The sequence below is a fragment of the Manacus vitellinus genome, unplaced genomic scaffold (assembly GCF_001715985.3).
Source record: "Manacus vitellinus isolate BGI_N305 unplaced genomic scaffold, ASM171598v3 scaffold_6_pilon, whole genome shotgun sequence".
NCBI lineage: Eukaryota > Metazoa > Chordata > Aves > Passeriformes > Pipridae > Manacus > Manacus vitellinus.
Window position 1 is genome coordinate 7,548,799 of NW_021940750.1, and position 25,815 is coordinate 7,574,613.

Sequence of the window (25,815 nt, forward strand, 5' to 3'; positions counted from 1 at the left end):
CTAAAGAAAGTTCATCAGAGAGAGCACCAAGCAGTTCGGGGACTGAAGTACATGAGGAACAAGGACAGGCTGAGACACCTGACTTTGTTATTCTGGAGAAGACTTGGGGGATCATCCTGCTTTCTCATCTACCTAAAGGGAGACAATAGCAAAGACTAAACTTACTGTCACTGTACACTAAAATTGACGCTGTTCAAGCTTTCAGAGGGGCAGGTTGCAGCAGATGTCCTCCAGAAGTCCCTTTTGGCCTAAATAAATCTACAACTCTGATACTACCCATGGAAGCTTTCATCCCAATTTGATGCTAATTTCTGATTATTCAAGTTATTGAATTACTACAGCACAACAGGGAGAGATATGTACAAAAAAAAATAGCTTCATGGGGAACGAGTGAGGTTTCCAAAACCACCTGCACAGCATCATATTTGATACAAAACAACCATCACCTAAAAATAAGCAGTAAATTTGGTTGTAATTCCAAGCTGTGCTTTTAGCAATGGTCACAAGTGTGGCAAATAAATGAATGAACAGCAAGGCACAAAAAAATAGCAGTTTCCATGCAGTTTAGTTCAGACTACGGTACCAAGCTTTTCTGGAGGTACAAAAGTGAAGCAGTAAACTGTCTTCTATGCATTTTTCCTCATTTTCATACAAAAAAGATGCTGCATTCCCAGAAAACAGAAAAACAGACCTCTAGCAGACTCACAGGTACACATAAAAACTAACTCTTTAAATGCAAGTTTCACATCTAAAGCACGTGTCAACCTTCTACAGAAAGACAGGACATTTCTGTGCATACCTGCAGAAGGACTATGTCACCTGCTTCTACAGGCCAGCAAAACCTGAATGATATGGATAACGTTCTTTAAAAGCTTTTCAGAAAGCCTGACACATGAGGTAAGAGTTGTATCTGACTAGTCGATCAAAAACTGAATTTGTCATGCTGTTCCTCATGTAACAGAGAGACACAATGAGTAGCTCTAGCTTGCAATTTCTATGTAGCTCACAAAAAGAAAGAGCTCAGAAATCAAACAGTGAAACAAATTCTGATAGTATCCAGAAGAATCTTTTCCCTTGACTCCTGACAGGTACTGCAACATGTTGATCAGGAATATCCTGTTAACATAAAAAAAAATTACTTTAAGGCCGACTGAACACTAAAATGGGTCACATGGGAATTTTGGAGTTTCCATCCTAAGAGATGTCCAAAATTTAACTGGACAGTGTCCCCAGCAACAGCTCCAGCTGACCCTGCTTTGAGCAGCAGGGTTGGACTAAAGGAGCTCCAGAGATCCCTGCCAACTAACACAGTGCATCTGCAGTCAGTGAAAGTTAGCCTCAATAAAAACACATTCATCTCCAAAATCTGAGCTATACTTTCACCATATTTTACTCATTTTGTTTGATGCCTCTAGACATGATCACACCACAAACATATGTTACTGAAATCCAATAATCAGGCCAAGGAAAGATTCCTCAGTTGTAGAAGACAAACAGAAGACACTTCTCTTTCGTGGCACATGAAACGCTAAGAGAAAGAGAAATACCTCTTCCTCTGTCTGAACATTGTGGATAAATGCCACAGTTCAAAATAAAAATAAATCATCTGAAGCCATGTCCTTAACAAATATTCTGTCAAAAGTTTCTCAGCATTACTACAGTTGAATCTCTTTACCCTGTGCTTTTGGACACCATAGACTCACACATGTCATGTAGCATCCATGACACTACTTACAAACCTTATTTAAAAAAATACACTTAGTCACAAGCCTAGAAGAGTATGTTTTCCCCTTTTCCAAAGAAAGGTCAAAAGACTTTAAAAGAGCTCAATTCATATCTTGAAATATAAATAGCTCATAATGGAATCAGGTCAAATACTGAGAACTTGGAACATGTAAATGTCTTCAGAAGGAGATTCAATTTCCAAGCAATATCTAATAAGACCGAACCAAACAGAACATTTATGATCCCATAAAAGTCTTTTCCTCTAATGCCCCCCCCTTTTTTTTTTTACATTCTCCAGATAAAAAGATTTGTGGTTTCATATCTGTCAAAAAGATTAAAGAGAATTCAAGAAAGAATCTGCTTCAGGAAGACTGCATTATTTTTTCCCCTTCTACAAAATTAGAAATAGACTTTGGGTTTGGCCTAACATTAAGAATGGATGATGAACAAAAAGATAAATGTAATGAATACCAGTGTTTACCACTCTTAGAGCACACTTTCATAACTTTGGACAACCATGGTTCTACTATGCATGCAAAAATCAATCCTTCTTTAACCACTCAAACACTGAATAAAAAAGAGTTATTTGCTAGGTACAAATACAGTTGATAAGTAAACTTTCTCAAACATTTGTAGAGATAAAATTGTCAGTAAGTTACAAGACACAAAATGCTGGTTTCACAAGGATTAACAGCAAATCTCTGCATTGTCACTGATCATGACAAATTTGATCCAAATGAGACTCAGGCACATGTATAAATTTTATCAAGTGTGGCAGAATATGACACCAAATTGCTATCAGTGGTAGGAAAGCGCATAATATCTAATCCACTATGAAATTATAGTGGTCTAAATAGTTAATGCTTAACACAAATAAGTCATGCTGCTACCAGTTAAATATTTTTGATTTAATTACAGCCAACAGAATAATTTATGATATTGATAATTTACATATGGTCATTGTACTTTTGACCCAGTATTGGGAGTCCTAAAGCCCTTCATGCAGCATCACTGAACCAGTGTTCTAACTTTGCAGCCTTAAGGTAAGTTTGGATATATATTATTACACACACTTCACCCAACTTATATATATGGCTTCATGTACTACTGCTCTCTCCTCTTTTTACCAAGAAGAAGTTAAAAGCATTGTGGACAACTATTGTATAGCAGCAGCTATACAATCCAACACTCCAGTGGTGACTGATGCTGAATGGTTGAAAAAGGTTCAGAGTTTGACAGATCACTGTCACCTAAACTGCAAAACTGTGTTATGGTAGCCCAAATAAAAAGCTGTGATCCTAGAAGATTCACGAATCATTATTACCTAGTATTAGGCCTTGCCAGTGCAGGTGAAGAAACCAGCATCCTTCTCAACTCGAAGGAAAAAGGAATCAAAGATCTCCATTCTCAAGAGCAATGGGAAGGAAGGCAAGAGCCCAGTGAGCCCAGATTGCACATCATATGGCAGTTGCTGAGGGAGAGAGGAAGAAAGAGGACTGTGGCCCAGTTACTGTTTCACATGGTGCCACTGCCACAGACAACCAAAGTCAATACCAATTTATTCAAAGACCTTCCCTTCTCAGATGGATAGAAACATTTAGTTTTGCCTCTTTAAGAAGGGAAAGATATCACATTGATTATAATGTTGCAGGTTGCAATCTCAAGTTTAAAAATACATCATTACAAATTCCACTTTACCTACAAACTTACTAACCAACAATCAAAAAGCATTACAAGTGCAGAAGATTCAACCTTTTCTAGAAGTCAGGATGTTCTTTAGATAGTGTCTCCTATCACTTGTCCAGTAAGACCCGAACAATAAGTCAGAAAAGAAAAAAATTTGAAGAAAAAAAATGCTTAAGTTTTAACAGGTCAGACAAGCAAAAGCAAGAAGAAAACCATCTTTCATACTCATCCCAACAACTCTTTTCAACCAAGCCTTACAACACACTTGCTAGAAAGCACAGGCAGCAAGAAGGAAGGCAAGAGTGTCTGGACACAGTGAACTGGGAGGGCAGCAAAAGGGCCGGATCCCATTTGTTTGTGCTCATCTGCTGGACTCCAGGTATTCGCTCGCATAAGTTTGTTGGGCGAGCCTTGGAACATTGAAACACCTCAGTAGCACAATGAAAAGATTCTTGAGAAAAGGTAGTATGAGAAAGCTTCTGGTAACCAGTATTCCATTTGTCAACAGTAACACTGGGGGGGTGGTATTTCAAAATACTCTGGAGGGAAGAAGACATTTCCCTGATCCAAAGCGATTTCTTCTACCAAAAAAACCCCACAAAAACTGCTCACACAGTGGTAGTGTTAACTATGGGGAGGAGGGGGTGGAAGGTGGGGAGGTGTCGGGGAAGAGAAATCTCACAGGACACTTTAATGACAGAAACTATTAAGCAACCTAAATACAGGTACCACTACAGGCTCCCATTACATTTTGTCTTCTGCACTTTTCTGGAAGATTTGGCAGAAACATGCATAGAATAAGCAGATGTACTAAGAAAGCCTTGGTACCTTCAAATCTCTCTCATATTTGACTGGATTTGGTATATAAGAATATACACACTCCAGCTGAAGTTCCTCCCATGCAATTGCATCCATCACACCTCCTCTGGTATCCAATAACAATGTGTGCTGCAGTTCTTGCCAATGCTGGAACTCAGTCTTATCCACTCACTGCTCTGCTTTTACAAGGCCTGTTGGACACCCCTACGTGTCCATAAGGACACCAAAAAAATCAAAATATTTATCAAGTTGGGGAGAAGAAAGAAGTTTTCAGGAGAAAGACAAACTGGCAGCCACACACAGAGCATAACCACACAAGCTGGTTTCCATAGTAAACCAGAAACTTCGAGGGCAACCTTGCCTCAAAGCTGTTATCAGAAATGTAGGATACAGTAACTGCAGTCTCAGCAGCGAGTGCCATGCAGCACAGATACCAGAGCCAGTGCTGAGCTAAAGGGCACTATCCACATGCTTGCTAGAACTAAAAAACTAAATGAAGAAACTCCAAGAGTGATGATGTAAGGCATGTTGGCTGACTCTCAGGGCACAGGGGCAGCAAGGATGTTATCTGAAGTACAGCCACATGTAACTTTTGAACATAAGTCTTCCTGAACGTGACTTGAGAGCCTACACCAGACATTAATCCAGACTTAAAGGAATACTTTAAGTAAAAATACATTTTAATGGCCTTAGATTTGACAATGTCTACACATTTTGTTTACACATATTGGATGCAGCCTGTTTCATTCTTTTTGTGGTTTTATAGACCTTCTCATTCTCTATTGCTACAGGTCAAGATGCACAAGAGCTCACTAAAATAGGGATGTTTAGCAGACTACTAAAAACCAAGGCAATCTATTCTAGTATTACTTTAATTTGTAGCATGCCAGCTACTATGCTGGTACCATTGATCTTCTGACCTTTGAGCTAAAACCACTGGACTACCACCAGAACCAGAAATGCAACAGCCACATCAGCACAACACTGTCCCTTAGCTTGAAGGGGAGGCTGGTTAGCTCACATGCAGTGCTATGGTACTGCTGTTAAATGCTATCCACTTGCAACTACAAACTCAGCAGTGTGCTACATTGTGCCATGCAGGCACTGAGAGCTAAAGATATAATAGTAAATAAAATCAGTCCAGGGCACAGGTTTGAGCACTAATTTGTAACTGTTGTGGTTTTGTTCAAGTTTACTAAGGGCCATTGATGTACACGAGATCCTATGAGGCCACGGACCGTTCCTGGTAAACAGCAGGAGTCTGAGCTGAGCAGACCCACTCCAGAGCAGAAAGCGGGCTGCAGACAAGTGCAGATGGAGTCATTACCTTCCTCTGAGCTGGCTCAAGAGTCTCCAAGCACAGCTTTACAGCTAGTTACAAATAAATTTGCCCGTAGTAGGATGAAATCTAAAGCCCAAGGCAGCTTCTGCTCTGAACGCTTTACAGATTTCTCATGTGTGTGTTAAAACAACTTGCTCAAGGGCACCTGCATTTCCTTGCTTCACAAAGTCAGTGAGGTAAACTAATGAATGAATTCAAGGCACTGATATTACAGTAACATCACATCAAAATACAATCTCATTAGTACCCATAAATAAATAAATGAAGTAGAATACACACACTGCAGAGCAGCACAATTATCATGCAACTATGCTGCATCACATTAGCTATGTAGATGACTCTGTATTCTTGCCTAAGATGTCCGATTAGGGCTCTAGCCCTTTCCAGTCCATGAAAGTACAGACACAAGTACAAAATACTTACCTGTTGTCAATGTTTTAATTATCCTGCTTGATTCATTTTCCATATTTTTTTTTAATCAAGTCAGGTAGAATAGTCTAAAACTAAGTGGAGGGGGGGGGTGTAAGAAAACCAAACTTCATCCCAAAAGTAATTGTTTCTGTCATCAGTAGAAATCATTTACAGAACCTTCCCCACACAAACCCTCTCTGTCCCAGCAGCCTTCCTGCTCCTCACATGTAATCATGAGACTGGACAACTTGTTTTTGTTCACAAGACAAGAAAAGAGAGTGCGCTCGAAGTTGTATATTGCTATTAAAACAGTCCCTCCCCCTGCAGCCAAGTCTCTGACCATCTAGTGTTTCAGAAGAGATGACTGAAACTAGATGATCCGTTCCCCAAGGGACAGCTACACAGCTCAAGGGGCACACTACAAGCCTTTCTCAATTATTTTTCTTCTGAGGAAGAGTCAAGCAACTATTCAGTACAACCATTCAGTGAGAGAATGACAAAGCTCAATTTCACAAGTAGTTTTATTAACACTGCATACGTTCATCTTAAAGAAATTCAGCACTAATTAACACTGTTATAAACTGAACAGCAGGAGTACTTCAATAGTATCGTTAAGTCTTTGGTTCAAAATTTTGAGCACGGGGATAATAAAACACACTGACTTGCAACCCAGGGTGCCAGTATGCAAGCACCTGATTGAGTTGCCATGTATTTCAAGAGCTTTTGGCATCTCAGCTAAGTACTAAGGTGATAACGAAGAAGGGTTACAGCAAACAAGATAGCTATTAACGTTTTAAGCCAACAGAACAATCACTCAGCACTAATGCAAGATTCAAAAAGAAAAAACCCACCACCTTCAGAAAGACATTTCTTCTACCTGGCAAAATAGCTTTGAACCTCTGACACAAAAAGGTTTTTGTACCTCCTTTATCAGCAACAAAAAAATACTATAATGCAGAAACCAACCACTATTTAGGGGTATTTTGCATTACACTACACATACCATTACTTCATTTTCAAAAGTACTATTAAACACTAACATTATATTACTTTTACCTGCAAGCACAACACCCACATACTGCTGCAGAGCCAAGTTTTTATTGAAACTTGTAAAATGCTACTGAAATAGAGAGCACTGTTCCACAAGTCCTTTTCTTTCCCCATGTAAAAAAGTGAACATGAAAAACCACACATTCAGATACACTGTTTATACTGTCCTCGTGTAACTTCTCCATTACAAGGAATAAAGTTCTAATTTGTAGCTAAGTTTTAAGTAAGAATTTAGCTGTGTTTTCTGACAATACCTGGAAAAAAGCTAAGAAGTCTGAAGGAAAGCAGGATTTAACTTAAGAAATTAGTCAGAATTTTAAGCATTTAGCATCATTTTTATCAAGTTGTGCTGATTCTTCTCTCACCTCTGTTCAAATGGATCTTCAATTCTTTCACTTTTAAAACCAGAAAAATTAGACATCTCTGGACCCTTCTTTTCTGAAGTATAACATTCAGGAAAAAGAAGGAGAGAGGAAGGGAGGGACAGAAACATGATGTGATTCACTTGTTCATACATTTTTAGCTACAGTATTTAAACACAACTCAAAAAAATCACTTTTTCAGTACTATTCTCTACCAAAAAGTATTAGTCATGCTAACTCTGGATGCTTTAATGCCATGTCAAGTAGAAGCTCACTATTCTGCCAGAAATCTTTCAGTCTTCCACATTAGAAACACTGGTAACTCAAAGGCAAACAACACTACAGTCATGATTCTTCCTCATATGAACCCAACTTTAGTATAAATAGACAATGATCTAACAATTTTTATTGTTACTATCCTCTCCAGCTTCCCTAATGTTCACAATGCTACCTTCCAATATGTTCCAAACAAATAAGTGATCAAAGCATTACTTTAATTTAAATCTGTCCACTAGCTCTCTATTTCACCCATTACTTTTTCAAGTTTCACCCTTGCTAATTCTTATTACTTCTTCCTATTACTCATAACTGAAAGATTAAATGATTACATCATAGGAATATTTGGTGACTGCTATAAATTGCTTTTGTTTTTTGGTTTTAAGCAAAGTGCAAGTGACAAAAAATAAGGAACAGTAAAGGTCTCTTCCCTCATCCAGCACTTCAGATATTTTCTATCTCTGAGCACTTTGTATTTCTACAAGAGGCAATGTTTACCTTGCATATGATTATTTTTCATGTAGTCAGCCCTACACAACTTCAAAGTTGTCCTGAATGAAATTGACTGTTCCCCCTGCCTCTATTTTCAGAATGGATGCACTACATCTCTTAGTTTAACAGCACATTCACAACATGTGCCCTCTTGCCCTTGGCAGGCATAAAGTTGTTGGCAGTTTGAGGTAGGTCATTACACTTAAGATTCACAAACCAAAAAGATACTTCAACAATGCAAGAATGGAAAAAGTCAACCTAGCTGCTCAGGTATGTAAGCATCAACTTACATACTAAAAAATTAGATTTAATGATGCCAGCAATCAGTAGATAATGACTAACTCCTGTTAAAATAACAATGATGAGCACCCTTCGCAACATTTAATTACTGCTTATTATCACACCTTTGTTTTACAGGAGATGTGCTTTAAATTACCAACAAATTTGAAAGTCTTTAGTGCATCAACACTACATACACAGGTGACTAAATCTGGAATACACGGTAGACTGTTGCATGTTCACAGCCAATTCCAATACTGTTGTTTGGAGACAGAGTAATATCTTCTGTTCTCAAACGTTATGTAGCATATTAATTAACCTTAAAATTTTTCTGGCTGAAAATAGAAGTACAATAGTCCAGGATTAAAATAAAAGAAACCCTGATGATTTTAGTATGTGACAACCCTATAAAGCTCTGCAGATCTTCTGGCTTTGCCTAGATAGGGAGGTAATTGTATAATAAGACAAGAATTAACTTAAGGCTCTCAAATTATTCCATGGTATGTATCCTGCAGTTCAAATAGCAGAGTGGAAGTGTCTGTGGCAGGTAATACTCCAGCCTACCAGAACCATTCATGTCACTGCACAGGCATGCCCCAAAAACCCACAGAACTTAATATAAAAAAAGCCTTCTCAATTTCAAATGGATGGCATGTTTTGAGACTATATTAGAATTTTCCTTTTCTTAACAGAGGCATCCTAGCAAAGACTCTCCTACTATCTGTGTATGGCAATGCACTAAATAGTACTAGATTCAGGACATCATGGGAATTTCCAGAGTTATGTCAAGTACGAATCGATGATTACTCTGCTAGATGATGCAGAAGTTGGGGGGGGAGATTAAAAAAAAATAAGATTGACCTGTCAACACTTCCTTCTTCAAGGCAAAAGAAGGGAAAGAGAAAAGAAAAAAAATCTAAGGAAAGGACAAACTATGTTAACAGTTTTTACATATGTATCTCCTTTTTTCTTCACTTCTAAATGTTTGCTTTAGCAAAAGCTTGGGGAAAGCATCAGGTTTCACTGTTTATTCCAGCTAGGGTATAATCAATACAGTACAGTCTGTTGAACTATTTTATTCTGATTCATACAACAAGCTGTTAAATACATTTGGAAAGTAGAAGATCGGTGCCAGTATCACGTGATTCATGAAGATATGTTTATTTTCAAGGCATGAGAATGCTAAACCATAACTTTCTTCAGCACAATTATGCAGTTCTTCTGCATGAACTGAATGCATAAAATCCAATTTCAGCCCTTCCAATCTGAAAAGAAATAGCAGAAATCTCAACTGCATCCAGCAGAGGCAGGGAAGGCACTCCAGGATTTATTTGTTGGGGTCTAGTACTGTCTTCTATTTGACACACGCAACAATATTCCAAATATAGTATCAAACACTTCAGCTTTTAAAAATTTTTAAAAAATCAGATCGGTAGTTGAGAAAGTGAGGAGAAAAGCACTGTCCACAAAAACAAAAAGAGATCTTTAAATAGTTCCGAGATAAGAACTGTAATGGCTTGCGTAGCAGTAACATGTTTAAGCCTGCAGTTTCAGTTTCATCACCCATTGTCTTTTTTTTTAAAAAACACACAGACAAAGTCATGCTACACCTCAGAAATGTGAAAAACCAAAAAATAAAGTCTGATCTTTGCCACAGTTTCTTCAGCAAGAGCAAATTTGTGCTCTGGCCCTGCCAAAAGACAAACGTTCAAGACGTGTATGTTTCTGCTTACATGAGCCTCTTGAGGGAAAATAAATAAGTACTCACACACCCCAGCTCCCCCCCCTCTTCTTGCGTGCCCACAGATAAAGGAAATGGGGTTTCCTGTTGCAGGTTTGCAACCTGAGAGCCAGCACTAGGAAGCCACGATAAACTGACACCAGCGGTAGTGCTGCTACCCCTGCGAGAGACATGAAACGAGCTGGACGCCAGAGTAAAAGTGCTTCACATTAGTTAAAAAAAAATTGCCACAAGGATGGTCTTCATTTTTAAAAGTTGTTTAAATTGTACCTACAATAGCATTTCCAAGAGCAGTGCCCCTTGAGGAGCCCTCCAGCTATCACCAGCTAGCAGTCTGCAGAGCCCACAGCTGTTTAACTCAGGAGCCCAACCTCCTGCTGGAGGAGGGCTGGCTTCCACATTGCTCCTAGTGGCTCATGGCTTTGTCTTGTCAAGCTTTAAAAGTCTCCAACGATGGAAATTCACCAGTCACTACTGGGGGGTCTATTAAATGCTTAACCACCCTCAGAACAGTTAATTTCTATAGTTGTTTAGGTGTGCATAAACTAGAATTCTCCTAGAGGAAACTAAGTTAAAAATCCCTCCCCAGAAGTTCACAAAGTGTGGCCCAACCCTTAAGGGTCATAATGGTCCAAGGGGACAAACCACATCTGTGTTGGGAACATTTAGGAGTTAGTTTAGGAGACCAGACTAAATTCTGCCCAAACTAAAATTACCCAAATACCAAGATGTTGATCTGGGAGACTTGACACCCCTACTTTCAGCCATAGACCCACTTCTTCTCTGTCAAATGATATGCTAGTGTTAAGACCAAGTGACAAAGCCATGCATACAAGCAGCAATTTTGAAATCAAATGAAGGAAAGAAGCACTCTTGGAAACAAAAAGAAAGGAGAAAAAAAAAGCCAGGAAATAACCCCTCCTGTAAACACCAGTCATCATGGATCTGCACCAACACATCATATGACAGGGTGAACTGATTTTGAGCGAGCAAATAAGAGCAGTAGCTTATAATAAGACCAAATAAAAAACTGGCAATACAAAAATAAAATTGCAATCATTTGAAGAAGTTACATGAAAAAAAAAAATGTTCCTGGGTCTAAGCTGTGTGGTGCTTAGTTGCTGTCTAGGGTTAAACTGCCACAGCAACTTTTGGTCAAACAACAAATGCGTGCCTTAAAAATGCCTGTAACTCTTTAGAGAGAACTGTCTGTATTACCACCACCAAGAAAACCCAAGATATTTATCAGAGCTGCTGATGTGAACAACTAGCATAGAGAAAGTTCCGCTACCGCAGCGATCGTTTTACAGATATTATCTGCCACTCTCAAAAAAAGTTCTGAATTAATCCTATTTCACATCAGCATACAATAAGCCTGTCATTACTTATTCAAAAGTCAAAAGACAATTGATTTAGCTGATGCTGCTGTAAAATCCATCACGACTCCAGAAATGCAGAGAACAGAGCCATGCTACAAAAGCAGCCCTGGGCACATCCTGGAACCCCCCCATCCACTGCACAGAGAGAGGCAGCAAGGAGGCTACGCAGCAAAGGAAGATGTTTGCTAATTTACCCCACTCTAAAAGTGAGCACTAAAATTCACAAAATAATACCAGCCAAGTATATTAAACATAACTAAGTCTCACAAGCAGACTCAACAGGCAACTTTTCTTCAAATTATGCTTAACTTTTAACTCACACTTTTTAGCCACCTAGAAAAATAACTTGTTTACCACCAATTTTGGCTGATTGAGGCTTTTTAATCCACTATAACATCACCAGTTAGGAAAAATAAGAAATATTTTGGGGTTAACTTTAAAAGTTTTCACCAAAAAAAGTCCATTTTAACGCAAAAGTTCAAAATCAACATATTTCCCAGTTTTGCAGTAACAAGGTCAACATGAGTATTTTGAGGTAAAAAACGTGTTACCTCAAAAGGTAAACAAATTACACAAAATTCAAACAACCACCACCAAAAGGTTTTTTAGCACTGAAGGTAAACCATAGGGAATCATGAAGAACAGTCCAACTTTAAAACATGCCAGCAGTTTATTTAACTTTTGATATAACTTTTTGACAACTTTATGAAATAAAACCTGGTCTTCAAAAAGCACTCCACTAATCTCCAAAATTCATCTGAAGAAAGTGTTCTTCCCTTTCTACAGAGCCTAAGACCAAAAGTAAAAGAGTATTAAAACATCAACAAAAAATTCAAAGGGCCTCTCAGGCCTAAGCATGAACCACTACTCCCAGTAACAACCCTTCCTTCTGTATTATAAACATTCACAAAAGTTTTCTATACAGTCATGCATTTTTCAGGAACTTCATCTCTCTCTTGAAAACAGACATCCATCCACTGTGCAGGGAACAAGAGCTATGACTATTGCATTTCAGCATCCAACATGGGCTCAAGTAGTATGAAGACACGGTTTTGCAAGAGAGGATCCACTTACAGACTCAGACCTTTGAAACAACCACGACAAATACTCAGTTAGCAATCATCATTCAACAGCTACCAAGAATATGAAAAGTGTTCTGTTGCTGCATTGAAAATAAGTGCTCTTTAAAACATGCTTCCATAATGAAAACAAAGACTTGCAAATGCTTAGTCTCACTTAACATAAAAGACATGTGGCAGAATCTAAATCAAATAACTCACCCAGCAAACTGGTGCCACAGAATTCAAAATTAAAGAGACTGAGACAATGACATAATTTAGCTTTACATATGCAAAGACAGACATCTAAAAACATTTTATCTGCTGATTCATGTTCAAAGGTAGCTAAAAACCCAAGCAATTCTAGTCTCTGCAACTCTTAAAGGGTTTCCTAAAGTTCAGAGTGCAAAACTACTACCAAATACGCACCGAAACCGCTACAGACAGCGTTAGTCTTGTGCTGCCAGCTGCATAGGAACTAAAAATCAAAATAAGTCAAATGCACAAAATTATTGTCACTCAGCATCACCAACAGCCATAATGTGTAGGTTTACAAGCTGGTAAGGATGCACTCCCAAAAAACACTGATTGCCTCTCATTAGAGAATATCTGAAGTCTCACAAAGCCATCAAATCCCACTTTATAAACCTCCAGTTTGAAAGTCCCCAAACATTAAACTGAACTCAGTGAAATATCAATCTTAGACTATTTAAAAGTTGATGTCAAGTATATCCCTCTAAAGTGCAAGTCATTGAAGTCAAATCTCCCTGGAAATACAAAAGAGAACAATATAACATTTTTTTTTGCTCACAGAAAGATATGGAATATGATTAATTTTACATGCCAAATCAACAAAAGCCTCACCTAGCAGTTTTTAAAATATATGTATTTACACTGATAAAAGAAATAAGTGCACTTACTACTGCTGTATCTGTCATAACTTATTAACAAGTTAAACAAATGGCTTTCAGAATAAATGAATAAAATAAAAATCTAAAATACGGATAATGAAGTAAACAAAGCAAAGATATTAAAAGATATTAAGATAATTAAAGCATGACTTATTGACTTTTTAAATATTTAAATTAGAGAGCTGCTGAGAAATAAAAGGAATCTGCCTAAAGCCAGGAAAGCCAAAGAAACGACAGATCAAAACTATCTGCCAACTAGCCAACACTCAGGGTCAATGAGAATAAATTTCAACTTCTGAGAATGTCAGCATTAGGAAAACCAACTTGTGTGACTGAAAGTTTAGAGAAGGCAGAAGCTCTGCTTCTTTACCCCAGTTGGGCATCCAGGACTTCTAACTAAATACCTTACACCAACCTTCTTGTTGAAGGGATTAAACTACTGATACGGAGGAGACTATTCCTTTTTCTTCTCTACAATAGACATGCTCTAGGACAAAACAGAGGAATAGAAAAGAAATTCAACTGGGCCTCAACCCTTTCTCTTACTAGCCTACCTCACATTTTCCCAATGTATTTCCAAAATCACCCTCTTTAAACATGACCTTACTGAAATTCAAAATAACTGGTAGGAATATTTTATGTTCTTAAGTTTTGTTCTCCTATCTATTAAAAAAAATGCTGTTATACTAATAAAACTAATAATTATAAAACAGACATTTTAAAGGAAATACTTGAGACAGATTTACAAAACTGAGAGGACAGTAAGAGCTACATAAGAACAAAACATTCCCAAAGTGGCAGCAGAATGCTTATAAGAATGATGGAAAAAACCCTCCTTGAAAACCTGTGGGAGTGGGAAGAGGCCACATTTGGACATATTTTTTAAAACAACAGCTATCCAAAAGTTAATCCCAAACCTTAAAATAATATTTCAGACAAACATGAGACGGGGATAAAGCTCTTTAAACTTAGATGATGCAAAGGTGAAACGATGATCATACATTTTATTATAGAAAAACAGATTATATATTACATGTCTCCATATTAAGTCTTCACTCCTGGCTGCAGCTCCACCCTTTCACAGTTCTGTGTCACTGCCTACCTCTACACCTGCTAGCCTTTTTCATAAAGGAAATTTTATTGCAGCCCTCAAATAGTCAGAGCTGACGTTCCATTTTGCTTCTGACTTCATGATCTAAGAGGTTCTATGAAGCACAACCTAGAGCTAAGTATGCCTATCCCAAGTAGCAATGTTGAAACTAAGCATTTTATTAACATCAGTAATACCTTCTTAATACAACGTTGTGCAACTAAGTGCACATCCTTTAATCAACTGTCCATAAATAAACATTGTTAAAATGGTGAAAAAAAAATCTTCTGTCCCTAGTTAAAAAGGAGACATAGTACATATATAAAACATTCAATCATGAAAATTTTCTTTTTAGCTTTACCTAAATAGAACATATGGGGTTGTTCTTCTGAAACCAAGAAAAAATTATCCTGAAGTTCCCACAGTGTTTCTGCATTAATAACTGGTATGGCATCTGATGGCCTAAGGCATAAAAGCCTTGACAGTGAAACACAACTTACAGATCTCTCTCTGCGATTACAGCTGCCACAAACTTCTACCTTAGTACTTTAACGTCTCTCCCACCACTCCAGCTGAAGGGGAATGGAGTGTAGCCAGCAATACATTCCAAATAAATAATAACCACACTCTCCACTAAAGAAAACAATATTAGTGCCCAGTTAGTACTTACAGTAAAAGACTGTTTTCCCTTTTACAAAACTGGTTTATGTCTTAAATTAAACAAATGCTTAATTTCCATAGTTAGCAAGAGGAAAAAAAAAAGCCACTAAATCGAAATTCCATCATGAAAGGGTTGCTTTCTAAAGAAAACACCAATCTTGGTTCACCCATACAGATCTGGAACCTAATGAAATCTGACACCTTTACTCTGAAGACAAATTTGCATTGTATTATCAACTAAGGCTCCACGCTCACAAATGCACTTCATTCAGCATGCAGTAACGGGTTCATTGAAGCAGCATCACTAAAATTTTTTAAAGCAATTTTGCTGGCAAAAATTTTAAATGCAATTTGGTAAACAGTATTATCAAAAAAATGCCTCTATATTATTCTACTGGTAAAAACGTGCCCCCTTGATCTAAAATATACAGATGTTGTGGCCAAGGTTATACAAGGAGATCTTCATTAAGTTGAGTAATTCCCATTTTGTATCACTGCTTTACCAGACATGAATGAGAGCATTCCTTATTAAATGAAGTGAAGCTGCATCACAGCTATCCAGTGCAAATAATAGAGATATTTTTAAATATAGCATGAGAACGTTAACATCAGGACTTCATGTAATGAATAAAACCGGGAAAGAGCAAACGAACTCAGCTTAGGAGGGTTATCGCCTTCTCATCTACCTTTCCTTGCTTCTCCACGTCCTTCTCCCTCCCCATAAGATCCAGTTTAAGACATTCCCTGTTTTCCCACTTTTCCAGGTTCCCAGTGAAGAAATCAACCATCCGCAAACGTTTTGTTCCTCCATCCCCCTCTCGTGAGCTGAGCATTCAGAACATCCCCACTGGCACTGCCTCCAAATCACCTAATTGTTATCATTATTGCCTTCTCAGCATCGGCTCAGAACAAAACCAGCCCCACTACACCCTCGCTGGCTATAAAAAGTAAAGAAGGGGGGGGAAATACTGAAGTGCAACTTACAGCGGCGAACAAGAGCCAAGTTATCTCCCGAACCGCGGAGGCGAGCGGCGTGTGCCGCTCGGGGCCGCGGGGGAGCGCGTCCCCGCCGCACGGGCGGGCTCGGCGCGGCCGCCTCCGCAGGGACGGGCCGGCCGGGAGCCGCGGAGCGGAGCGGGGCGGGCGGCCGCCGCTCACCGCCGCCTCCGGCCGCCTGCATCCCGCCTCCACGCTTGCCTTCCTGCGGAAAGCAGACACAAACCGGAATAACCAAGCACCCGCACGGCTCGCCTGCAGGGGTACTCGCGCCCGACCCGCCCCGAGCTAGCCGGCACGGGGGTTCCCCCGCCCGGGGGCGCCACGGGCCGGGCGCCCCCCACGCCGGCTCCGGGGGCTGCGGCTGGGAGCCGGACTCTGCGACCACTTTCGCCCGGGCCCCCCTTGCCCTCGTCTCCATTAACCCCGGCTGTCGGGCTGGGAGCGGCCCAGCCCCGAGGGCTGGGGGGCCGTTCCCCCGTCGCACATCCACCCAGCCGCCCGCACACCCCTTCGGCCAGGCACGGCGGCTCCCCACGCCCGGCTCCGCGCCAGAAGGATAGGCACGGCGCGCAGCCCGTCCCGGCTCGGCGCTGCCGCTCGCAACTCACCCAACAAAGTTGCGGCTGACGGCTGCCGGCGGCTCGGCTCGGCTCGACTCGGCTTCGGCTCGGCTGGGTTCAGCTCAGCTCAGCTCGACTCGACTCTACTCCGCTCCGTTCGCTGGGCTGCGCCGGGCTGAACGCGGCACTCCCGCCCGCGCCGCCCGGGATGAGCTCACCCCGCCGCGCTCCGCCCGCTGCCGCTCTCGCGAGAGAGGCCGCCTCGCCACCCGCCCGCGCGCCGGCGGCGTTCCCATGGCAACAGCCAAGCGCCGGGCCCAGCGGGCGGCACAGGCCCTAGCCTGGCTCCCTCCGTTTTGATTGGCTTTTCCCCGTTTTGATCTTTGCATCGCTTTCCATCCTCCTGGAGACCTGTAGAGAGAAGATCGCTGCAATTGCTGCCACAAAGTCAAAACCTTCCGGTACCGGATAGTATATCCCAAGCTCTTTTGCTGCCAAATTAAAATGGATTATCTCTCTAGATATCCACCACAGATAACAAATTAACAACAATTAAAAAATTAGTATACATCAACATCACCCCTTCTTCTGCAGGAACACTGCTCTGTTTTCAAATGGCCAAAATTTTGAACAAAACTAGCTTTGGGTAACCCATTCTGGATACTCTGCTGGTGGTTGTTATTGTCCTCGGCTTGATAGGACATTGCCAATCTCAGTTAAACCACCGTGACTGAAGCTTTCCCTGAAATAAGGACACTCCAGAAAACACCTCTGATTTGGGCTGGCAGCGTTCCAGCAACGTGCAGCACAGTGATAGCTAGAACAGCCGAGCTGTGTTGAGCAGCTGCTCTGCTACAGAGATGGTAGCTTCACTCCCCCATTCACTTTCCAGGAATGTCAGGACAGCAAAGACCAACAAAACTTACATACAGCTCCAAATGGCTTGATGTCTTCTGAAGAGTCAGTACTGATGTTTAAATACCACGGTGTTTAGTATTGTAAAAATACCTGGATATCCAGAGAGCAATCACTCTCTTACGGGTTTCCAACTTGAAGTCACAACTCCTGCAGGTGTTAAGGGGTCAGAAAAGCACTCCCAGTGTCATTTTCATGAGCAGAAAAAATGTTATGGATGGACAAAGAACTGATCCCAGTGATGCTCCAGCATGTAAAAAAAATCAGAATTGACAAACCAGGAAAATAAACAGGAACATTTTCAGTAATTTAAATATGTTTACCTTATATCACCCACCTAAAAAGCTCAGTGATTTTTACTTAAAAGTTTTTTATTGACAGCTGTAGCCCCACTCTTATAGAGGGAAGTCCAAAGAGTCTTACAGTCCTTGGGTACATACACATAACAGCACTGTATGTGACTGCAGCATCAGAACTGTGGTATGCAGTTACTGAATTTGCCTTCATCAGAGGAAATTAGATAGTAAGGCTTGCAAGTTCTTTTCTGAGGTTAATGAGGCCAGCACATTCCCAAACCGTTTCTGTGATCTTCCTTCACACGCTGCTGATGTGTCTGATCTTAAGATGAGGAAGATATTCAGAAGGGTCACATAGGAAGGGAGTCTCTGACACCAAACACCAGCCCAGCCTACGAGCTATCTGAGATGAGGCCACAGTGAAGGCACACACCCTTGGCTGCAGTTCAGCCCAGAGCTGGCTCCTTCTCCCAGGCTCCTGTAGTCTCTCCCTGAATCCCAGATCTGAGAGGTCGACATCTGGTAGTGCAGGGGTCCCAGTGTGAGGGCTGCTGGTGTGAGATGCTGGTCTCACTACATTTTCCCCATGCATGATGTCTAGAGCTGTGGTGTCAGAATATCCAGAACTCATTTACTTTCTTTTTGTGCAAGTACAAACATTTCTGTGTCTTTATAATTAAGCAATTATTAATTGGGTTTGAAGCGGGGAGAGAAGGAGAATTCAGAGTTTACCTCCTCTATCTAAGGAAGTCATCAGAATAGCTGATCTAGAATAAGAAGGATAAGAGGGGGCTTATTCCAAAATAGTTGTCTTGCCTCAATAATGCACAACTAATTCCAGAACAAAAGGACTCTCCTCCCTTCTAAAGAGCACTCGTACATTGGCCTTTGCTTAAGTAGCTGTTACAGAATGAAGGATACGCAGTTGGTTTCCCCTTGGAGACAAGCCTCAAGAACTCCAAGAATTTCTGAATGCCAAACCTTCTTCTGCTACTAATTTGCTGTGTTGCCATAGGCAAGTCACTTCATTTCTGTTTTAATATTCTCCTTTAAACAGAAAGGGAAAATGACACAGTTATTTACCTCAGAAGAGCAAGGTGAATGTAAATTAATTAACATTTATGTTGTTCTCAGAAGATCTGGTTTTATGAAAGGGTAGATAGTAGGACTGTTTCTGAGTAGATCTGACTGGAAATATTGGAAGCACAGGGAAAATTTGGCTAAGAATCTGAACTACCCTGAAACTGAGTGCGGAATTTATTCATTGCTGAACAATGAGCATGTGAAAGTCTGTAACAGTACACCCTTCCAAGAAGCATTACGATTTAGATATACAACTCACCAGAAAAATAGATTAAGTAATTCACGTAGTGATGATTTGATAGAGCCCAAGATCAGTGAGTTTCAGGGTATGGAAAACGTCCATATTCTCATTCATGTTCTCAGGAAGTCTGTATATGTAGGGAAGGCTTTAGGGTTTTAGAGTATTCTCTAGAATTATTGGTCTGGGCATTAGAGGACTGTCTTTCATATGGATCACTTCAGTGATCCAGTTTATAACACATAAACAGTTATACTGCCATAAGAAAAGGCCAGTTTTGCTTTTGGACACAAGGGGCAACTTCTTTAGCCAGCTTTGGCAGAAAAGGCAGCATCTTGTGAATTATAACTTCTGTGTTCTTCTTTTGTCATTCACCAACAGACCTTTTCTGACATGAAGTAGATATAAACACTCCCTGACTTCACCAGTTATAATTCTGTGCAACTCATCATTTGAACTCTCGAAAGGATTTCAGAGGCATTTTAAACCCTCTCTGCAGCTTACAAGAATTCATCCTGAAGTAAATCTGTTCCATTTAATTGGCATGGGTAATTACTAATAGGCCATAAAAGTATTTGAAGTCATTAAAACTCAACATGAGAAATACACATTAGTTAGAAGTGGAAAAAATGTATGTTTTGATAAATGCAAGGAAATGTTTCAGACTTTGGTACATTTAACTTAGTAGAAATATTGAAGGATTTCCATCAACAAGGATTTGAAAAGAGAGAAAGTATGCAGGAGCGTTTGCAACAAAGCAGCAGCATGGAGGAAAGTGTGCAGATGATCCTGAAGGCTGGTGCGAAGGGATTGTCAAGAAGGAAGTACAAAATGAAATTATTGGTGTCAAGTCTAACAGGCCAGGATTGTGACCTCTCAGCTGTACATGGGCTTACAGAGGCACCCATCCACATTGCAGTTCCCTCCTGCCAAGCCTGTCTGTCCTGCTTCGCAGTCAACAGGCCCTTTCTCACAATTTGCAAGGATCTGCATTATTCTTATGCATTTTGATGGAGTGCCAAACCACTGGAATAGAGAAAAGAAGCCCAGAAAATGAGCCACTTAGTACCTAGACAGCTATATAATCCTCAGAAAAGAGTTGCAAAACACACGTTCAGAACATGTCCCAAGTCTGCATTTAGAGAGGCACCAATGTACATAGACATTAACTTTATGAATCAAGAAGGCTTTTCAATAGCAAAGGCACAGTTAATAACCTTGGCTAATGCAAAAAACCCCCACATTTTATTTGGATGCACATCAGAATACTTAAGAATATTATTTTGGTGTTAGCTTTTGGTTTTAATTCAGTACCTGGAGCAAGAACATAGATGGTTAGACCAATGTACACTAATTCAGCATAGTGTGTCAAGTAGTCATAGTACTACAGGCTTAGCAGAAAATGTAGGAAAAGAGAAGGAAAATTAGAAATCTTCCTTGTCTAACAAGAAGGTAATGCAAAAGGGACGTTTGTGGAGAGGGGGTTCATTTGTTACAAATTTGCAAGTGATGTGATGCAATGTCAGCCATCGAATCATACTATTCAAGTATTTAAAAACAACATAAGCAAATTCCATTGTATACTGTATTTTATAAAAAACTCCCTTCCCATGCATTAAAAGATTAGGGATGAAAATTCAAATACTCAAAAGTAATATCCCAAATGCCATCTGCTTATACCTTTATTTCAGATTTCTTGGGCATACACACTCTATAATATAAATTGCAATTATGTGATTATATAACTTTCTCCTCAGCTTCTCTGAAGCCTGGAGAATCAGAGCACAGCTCCACGCCTTCCTTTCTGCACACTGTTGTTCACTAGCTCTGGAAACAGGCAGATGCTTTGCCAACTAGGTTGATCTGGAGCATTCATCAGAACAGAATGTTTCACAAACAGCAATAAATACATTTTTACCCCTTTCCTGTAAGGTGATATTGTTATCCCCATTTTACAGATTGAATAGCTAGCACTTGCTTTTCCAATGTGGTTAGCAAGGTACAGCTCTTCTTTTCCAGGAAGCACATCTCCCCAGAAATGTGAATACTCCTGCAAATCAGAAGGGTTGTTTCTATGTTTTATGGAAAACACATTCTCGCTGATATTCATGTAAAGTCCAAAAACTGTCAGTCCAAGGACTGACTTTTATGCTCTGGCACCAAAAATCCTGTCTTCCTTTCTGGGAAATGGCAAAATTTTAGCAGCACCCATGGAGAACATTCCCACCAAGAAGAGCTTACAACGGCAATGCTTATGGCATGTGCCTGGGAAGTGGAACTTGTAGCTGGAGATTGATGTGCTCCAGAGAGAAACATAACCCAAGTGCTCCGTGTTCATGGCAAGTTTAGTCCAGGCAGAAAAGAGCAGCACCCCTTCTGCTGGCAAGATCTCAAAATGAAAGAGTGACCTCTCATCGCTACTTGTAATAAGCATTTATCTTCAGCAAAGGGTTCTGGGCTCTGAATACTAAAGAATGTAGGTATCTCCTAGTCTTATCTTGGATGTTATTAGTAGACTCATTTAAAAGGAGAGGAAAACAAAAGCCGGTATCCTTAGAAATGTCTAGAAAATTTGAGCAGCATTCTTAAAGAAACCTGAATGATTCATCCTGAAGAAAATATAAAATAAAATCCTTCAGATACATTTCATTTTTGAATGTCCATAATTCAAGGTGGCTATTTTGTAAAGTATTTTATACACAATTAGTCTGAAATATGGTTTTCTAGCTCTCAGTTTTCTGAGCAAAATATAAAATGACACAGTTATTAACCTTTGGGAAACCTCTCCTACACACAACAGAATTAAATTCTACAGAAAACTGAATAACACTGGGAGAAATTCCAAATGACTTACCACTCATTTGTTTGATGGATAGTTGGGCTAGCTATCGCTTTTTACAAAGCTGCCAATCACCAAGAGTGCTGGGAAATATTCTGAGAACTCTCTTAGAATCAAAAATTGAAGTTGCAGGCTTCCATGGCTTAAATTATTATGGAAGAAACAATTACTTTGCAGGGAAAGAGATCGTACTGTTACCATGAGAGGATAATATTGTGGTATCAGTGGCTTCAATTTTTCAGCAGAGTAAGTTGCTTCTTCTAATATGACATTTAAAGATATTCTTTATTTGGAAAACTGCTCTGTCTGAGGATTTCTGTATTGATGTTGAAACTCAAACTGAGATCACCATATTAGATAGAGAGGGGGAAATTTTTGTATCAGTTTGTTTATTCTGCATTTGGAACTCTCCGAATACTCAGTTTCATTCTTTCCATAGCAAAGGGTGTTAGTCATTCTGTTATTTGTCTGAGGATTTCATATATCAGGAAGAAGATGGAAAAAACACTTTGTGATTTTTCAAATCGAAAAACTGACAAAAAGATACTGGAGCATGGCTAAAACATGAAATTATTTTCCAAATTATTTTGAAGGAGCTAAGCCCCCTATAGTTACTATGCATATTATGAAAGTATATTTGTACTCACAGAGTACATTAAGACAGTGAAGCCAGTTATGCTGAGTAGCTGTACTTCTGTTTTGGTTATTCAGTTCTACATGGCTCATCCTAGATCACTCTGGGTCAACAGATTTTTCTATCGATCTCAGGCTTGAATTCTCCTTTTTCTGTTGGAAAAGTCCTTCCCATCTTGTGTCCACTCTGTCTAAAGCAAGACTTGGGTGAGGGGGGGAAGTGTGGAAATCAGAATTTCCTCTCCTCTGGTATCCATTCCATAGGGTTTCCATAGAGTATGTGACTGCTCTAGCTACCATCCTTTTATTTTTACATTCTGGTTGGCCTTTCTGCCTTCACAGGGCCTGAAAATCTTGTTGCAGGATTTGGGAGGGTACCTGGAAGATCTCATAAGATCTCATAAGATCACTTTGTGCCATCCAAAACTCGGTATCCACCATCGTCTTCTGTTGCTGTGTGTACATCAGGTTTCAGCAGCTTTGAATTCATCTTCCAGATGTTTTGCACTGAAAAAGGAGCATGTTAGCACTGCAAATGCCATTCAACTTACAATTGCAATTGGAATTCAGCTTCAGAACAAGTAGGAAACTGAAGTAGTCTTTAAAGGACAAGTGCAGGGATCTGTAAAGGAAAAGTGCCAGGTATATGTTTTTGTAGTTTGTATTTCGTATGAAATACATGAAAGAGGGAGAATTGCAGTTCTGTCTTTTGCTGTAGAACTTCTTTACCATAAGACTCTTAAACATGCTATAAAGTTACAAATATGTGTTGCAAGTTTTTTATTAACTAGTTATGTTGCAATAACACCTATATCAATCTACACCAGTAGCCAGTATTGCAGAAACTAAAGAGTTATTTAAAGTAAATCAATGAGGCTGTAAGTATGATGGATTACTTTTCAGTAACGTGAGTGCACCAATATAGACTTATTTTTGCTGCTAAGGCAGAAAACAGAAGAGTCTGGCCTAGCCCAGGGTTACTGCAGGTCTGTTAAAGCTTTGAAAGTATCCTATGGCCTGAAAGTAACATTCTAAGGGAAGATCCTCTTGCTACTTGATAAACATTTTCTTCTCAAGGGTCAAATATTCAGTCTTGCATATATGTCCCTCTTCAAGTTTCTCAGCATTTTCACAAGCAGAATCAATAAAATAATTTTTTATTGTAAACTGTGGTTTCAGAGTACAGAAATCCGTTTGGTTGATATGAATGTTCATTCAGTGCTTAATGGTTTTTAAAATAGCTGTTTAATCACACAAAAATTATTTACAGGAACAATCCCAAGTGTATTTGCATAAACCTTAGGTAGATGTGGCTACAGAGATTGTTGAGCATGAATGCTAGGCTGGGACTTTGAGAGCCTGAGGTACTGACAACATTTTAAGACTATCAAATACCAGTGGTATTAGCATCTCCTGAAAAAAAATACACAGGAGTTTGTAAAATGGGACCTTGGGTGATTATTTGGGGGAGGGAACTGAGAAATAAAAGTGGCCTGGAGATCCTGTTTTAAGAAAAATCTTTTCCAAGGGACTAATGAACTATATCTCAGAATGCCAGCCAAAGCCAAAATGTGCACTTCATTTCAGTGAAAGCAGGGAAGAAAACAATGGATTTTAAGAGTCAATTTTTTTTTAAACTGAATAAAAGGTTAATTTTCATTCAAGAAAATAAAAAAGCCTTACATAATGCCATATAAAACCTATTCAGAAATTAATGGGGCTATTTTAAATGTATGTATATATTCCCCTCAGTTGAAACTTGGAGGAAGAGTTCAGGATATTCTTATCAGCTCTGATCTAGAGCAGCTGACATGCTTATACTTCAGGCTGTTGTCATAACTGTAGAATTCCCTGTCCCACTTTCTGGTGAATAAATCCTTATGTTTCTTTCTCAGTTTTCTGAAAGCCCTCCTGGGATTAAAATCTAAGTCTGTCTGTCTTAATGAGACATCTTAGTGACATCACTGCACACACACACCCTGTCTCCAGACTTACTTTACATTTCTCCTCACTTTGGGTGGCCTGAAACACTGGCTCTATAGGTATTTTGAGTTTGAACAGATTTCTTCTTTTCCAAATTTCAAACTTTTGAAAAAAAAACCCTAGGAGTTCACATGCAATTTAGCAGAATAATAAATGTTCTTTCAGTTCAGTCTCCCTTAAGTCACCCAATGACACAGATGGGTCTGCTGATCTATTTATGAGGCACATGGATTGCAGGACTTCCTGTCTTGACAGAGTCTTTGCAAGTTTTATGATTTTTGCATTTTTTTCCACAATTTCAATTTTACGTGTTTCATTCATATACTAGGAATACACGCAGAGCTTCAATTCTTGCCCTGCTAGATAGTTAAATTTGCAGGGATTGTTCTTCTGTGATATTGTTTGGTGGAGTTAATTTCTGTGAAGAAAAAAACCCATAACCTAGCTGAATTACAGTAACTATGACTCATTAATCTGAGACATCTGTTGATAACTCCTGAAGTCACTGTATTTCAACACTGAAACAATTTATAACCCTCTCATGAAACAAACAGGGAACATTAATGGATTAGCAACTTTCATGTTCTGGCCTCCTGTGATCTCTGGACTCAATAGATATGTAAGCGTATTGTTAAAATGAGGCAAGCAGTTAGTTGTCTAGACATCCTGTATGTGGCCATTCTCTCTGGTAGTTGCCCTGGGGTAGTAATTAGAAAATCTATACTTGAGCAGATTAAAGTTCCTTGTAAGTGGTGTTGTTGGCAATGCTCTCCAAATTGAAGGCAATAGGTTTAAATGCACCACTACATTTTTCCTAGCTGGTATTTCTTGCCTAAATACTTAAATGGCCTTTACTGAGATTGGACTTCCAAAATTACAATAGATGAGTTTTGTGTACAAATACTTTTAGTCGCTTTTTCTGATTTGCTTTCCACTCTTTATTTCATGAGTGTATCACCTCTTCATTGTAAATTATTGACAAATAGCA

General features: G+C 39.6%; 1 protein-coding gene across 2 annotated transcripts in view; it reads right to left on the reverse strand.

The window, feature by feature from the left end:
* The window catches only part of SIPA1L1 (signal induced proliferation associated 1 like 1), a 213,072-nt gene extending 196,133 nt beyond the window's left edge, over positions 1 to 16,939 (reverse strand). Inside the window, exon 1 of one of the 2 annotated variants that reach the window (XM_029964125.1) lies at positions 16,889 to 16,939. The gene's annotated coding sequence lies outside the window, so the exon portion shown is untranslated. Of the gene's footprint in view, positions 1 to 16,265; positions 16,282 to 16,888 lie in introns of those variants that run through there. The other variant, XM_018082653.1, reaches the window with a different exon arrangement.
* Positions 16,940 to 25,815: the final 8,876 nt, after the last annotated feature.